At 40.8% G+C, this 4,324-nt stretch overlaps 1 pseudogene; it reads right to left on the bottom strand.

Moving 5' to 3' along the window:
• Window positions 1–1,303: 1,303 nt before the first annotated feature.
• Window positions 1,304–2,369, bottom strand: LOC101841713 (annotated as a pseudogene).
• Window positions 2,370–4,324: the final 1,955 nt, after the last annotated feature.

Genomic DNA, 4,324 nt, shown 5'->3' on the forward strand with positions numbered 1-4,324 from the left:
GTCTCACGTTTAAGACAAATACTTTGCAGAGGCACCAGTCAAACCTCCAGCACTTGCTATCCTGTGAGGTAAATTCAGGCCCTGGGGCCTGCTGGGATAAGCATGCCAGGTTCTTTACAGCAACAAGTGAAAGCATCAATTTAGTGCATTTGTTACCCATGTGCCACTCTCTTTTTGGAAAGTCAAAAGAAAACTGAAGGAAGGGAGCACGACATAAGAATAGATGCTAACCATTTTGAAAATGCACATCTAGAATGGAAACAGGATTTATCCTGCAGCTACATGAGCTTTCTAGGGGCTTCTCTGCAGAGTCAGCATGTGCTATGAATTGGCAATATGCCTAGAGGGAGGTGAGGTCACTGACCAGCTTGTAGAAGGATGACCTTGCATTTTTGTAAAGATTTAGATCAGTAATACAAAGTGGGTATTTCTTACCTTGGCTAAATTGTGACAGGAAGAGGATTAGAATATTGTATAAACATAACTTTGTGACCTCTGAAAAGCTGGATAATGCCTTATTCTACAGGCAAGGCTGATATTTCCAGCTTTCTTGGCTTCAAGAGCAAAAGTACAGCATACTTAATACCTGGTAGCACAGGCAACCAAGAAGACCATGAGCATCTGTAGTACCTAGGCCCCTTGGAATGGGAAGTACTATTAAAAACAAGAAAGAAGCTGGGTGCTGGTTACCCATGCCTTTAAGCCCTTAATTTAATCCTTTAACTGAGGAGGCAGAGGCAGGAGAATCTCTGAGTTCAAGGACAGTCCAGTCCACAGATCAATTTCCAGTATATCTAAGGCTACACAGATAAACCATATCTCAAAACACCAAATATAAATAAAATAAAAGTTTTTTTAAAAGGAAAGAAAAATGCTACAGACTGGCCAGTGTGACTTGCTGAGAGCAGGCACAGCAGACTTCATGAGAAAGAACAAGTTTAGTGGGAAAAGGCCTGATGAGATGTGGCATTTTGAAGCGGTAAAATTAAGTTGCAAAGGGGTGTAGCTGCAAACACCTGTAATCCCAGCTTCTTGGGAGGCTGAGTGAGGCAAGAACATCCCCACTTGGAATCCTCCCTGGGCAACTTAAGCATGATCTTATCCCAAGATGAAATTCTGGGATAATCAACACTACGGTGATTGTTCAATGTATATGGGTTTCTAAAGTTAGGTGGCATGAAATGGCAAGGCAAATTCTTTAGATTTACTTTTTCTTGAAGTGAAAAATAAACACTTCTTTTTAAATTCTTCCTTCCCACCTCTCCACAGGGTTTGGGACTCAGATTCAAGACCTTGATTGTGCTCATTGTCCATATGTAACAGAACTAGATCCTGAACCCTTTCTACCACCAGATCCACAGCCACCACCATAGGGACTGCTTGAGCTTCTTCCACTAAAACTGTCCCTTTCATGGGTCCATAGCTTGAATGCTGTTGTCCACTATAATGTCCAAAATCATTGTAGTTCCCATCACCACCATAGTTACCTCCACCAAAATTTCCTCCTTCATTGTAACCATCATATCCTCCTCCACTACCACCCTATCCACCTCCTTGGTTTCCATATCCTCGTCCACCACCACCATAGCCTTCTCTACTACTGGAACCAGGACACTGCCATAGTTGTCACCATCACCTCCAAATCCATTCTATCCACCATCATCACCTCCATAACTACCTTTGCTGCCACCGCCTCCACCACCATAGCCTCCTCTTTAACCAAAGTTTCCACCATGACTAAAATTACCTCCACCACCTCCAAAGTTTTCTCCATGACCCATAAAGTTGCCAGATCTACATCTCTGTTATCCAGAAGACTGAATCTCTTGTTTAGAAAGGGCATTTTCCACTTCACAATTATGCCCATTAATAGTGTGGTATTTCTGAACAACAATTTTATCAACTGTGTCACGATCATCAGAAGTTACACAAGCAAATCCTCTCTTTGTTCCACTCTGCCTGTTCCATAACTTCTATGGTTTCAATCATGTCATACTTTTCAAAGTAGTCTCTCAGATTATACTCTTTTGTTATCTTCTTTAATACCACCAATGACAATTGTCTTCACTGTTAAATGGGAACATAGGCTTTACAGTATCCTGTCTAGAAACAGTTCTCTTTGGTTCCACCACATGCCCATTAACCTTGTGTGGCAGAGCACACATTGCAGCAACCACCTCTTCAACACAAGAGCAGGTCACAAAACCAAAGCCACGTTTTGTTTGGGACTCTCTCAGTGCCACACAGTCTGTAAGTGTGTCCCATTTCTGAAAACGTTTTCTTAAGCTATCATCTGTGGTTTCAAAGCTCATACAACCAATAAACAACTTCCTCAACTGTTCTGGTTTCTTTGGATCATGACCCTCCATTTTGAGACCAGACTCGCTTCTTCCAACTCGAGTTCAATACCCCTATAACAGTTTTTAAGAGATCTCTTCAATGACTTCCTGTTTAGGCTGTTCCTTTTTTGTGGGTGTGGGCAGGTGGGGGAGTAGGGATAGTCGTCATATAAGTCTTCCATGTCCCTCTTTTTCAACTGTGCATCTGCATCATCGCTACCATTGCCAAAGTAGCCTCTTTATTTTTTATGGTTAGAGCGAGCAGAGTGTGGATTGTGGGCTTCTACAACATTTATGGCAATAGCACAGAACATGAACAGGGCTCCTGGTTGCAGTAGGGTCTCATACCCAGACAAGGCCCTCAGATGCCAAAGGGACCATGGCCATCCTTGTGATTTCAAGCTACACCATAGACATGGACATCTGCTTGGACCTCAGTGCTAACATGGGCCATGGTTATCAATACAGACCCCAGCCACAGTAGGACTATGGACCCCAAAATGTCCCTCAAAGGCATCTCAGGCCCAGACACTACCATGGCCTAAGTGGTCTCAATGGCCACTCAGAACAGTATGGCCCTGGTGGCCACATGGCCCAAGGATATCAACATGGCCTTAGATAGCTTCATAGACCATGGGCATCTGTATGGTCCATGTGGCTACATGGACCATGGACATCAACACAGATCCCAGTTGCAGCACAGTCTCAGACACAGTCTTGGCACTAAGCAGTAGCTCAGATGCAGACACCACTAGGGCTTCAGGTGGTAGCTCAAATCACTTACATATATATGGTCTCAACAGCAGCATGGCCCATGAACATCAACATTGATTCAAGCCATGTAATTCTTAATGGAAGCAGGTCTACTTATTTGGTGCTGACTGCCTAGCTCATAGTGGAGATATTTCTGAAGATTAATTTGATTGTCAGTGATGAAAAACATGAAACACTTAAGTAGCTAATGTGTGTCAGAAGAGAGAAGAGTGTGAACTAAAGACATGGATGGGATAACAGAGAAAGAAAAGCTTGACAGACATTAAGGAGCTAGTGAATAATCATGACAGCAATAATCATTACTGCATGGAAATATCAAAACCTATCACCTCAACTCTTGAGGCAATCATCTTTGCAAATAGCAATTTTATGTCTCATCATTAAAAATATTAGCTCTCCCTCTCTGAGTAAGTGTTGGCATTGACATGAAGAAACATCACAACTACACATAAGTAAGGATAGGAAAAGAAACCATATTAAAACTATGCTCAAGTTCTGAAAAAGTTTAATAGAAATTTAGGAAAATCTATGACACAGACATGTATAGTCAACATAACTATATATAAACAGATACCAACATATGTACACTGAAATGTTCTAAGATGACCATTTTTAACCTATAGGTCATGACCCCTTTGTGAGGGGTCACATATTGGATATACCGTCTATCATGTATTTACATTAATATTCATAACAGTAGCAAAATTGTGGTTATAAAGTACCAATGAAAATGATTTTATGGTTGGGAGTCACCACAAATGAGGAACTTCAATTTTTAAAGGTTCTTAGCATTAGGAAAGGTTGGGAACTAGCAGTCTAGGAGATCCTATCATAATTGCCTCAGAGTAAAAAACCACCTAAACATTAATTTATAAATAAGATGGTTCACACCTGCCAGTCAAAGTTAGCAACTTAGAACCTCATAGAAAAAATATATTCTGAATAGAATGGTTCTGAAAAATGGTTGATTTCTACCTCACATTCTAAAGGAGAATAACTGTATGTCTTTTCCATGGTTTCTGGTTGTTTTTCCCAATCTTTGAAATATCTCTTGACTACAGGAGTAAAATAGTTTATAATCACAATTCATTTAATGCAAAGTAAAAGACTGTATATGATGGTAGTAGCCAAAAGAGCTATGTAAGAAGACTGGTGAGCAGACAAGTGACCTGTGGATTTGTGAAAATGTGTCATATTCTATTCTATAGATT

The sequence above is a fragment of the Mesocricetus auratus genome, unplaced genomic scaffold (genome assembly GCF_017639785.1).
Source record: "Mesocricetus auratus isolate SY011 unplaced genomic scaffold, BCM_Maur_2.0 Super-Scaffold_100007, whole genome shotgun sequence".
Lineage (NCBI taxonomy): Eukaryota > Metazoa > Chordata > Mammalia > Rodentia > Cricetidae > Mesocricetus > Mesocricetus auratus.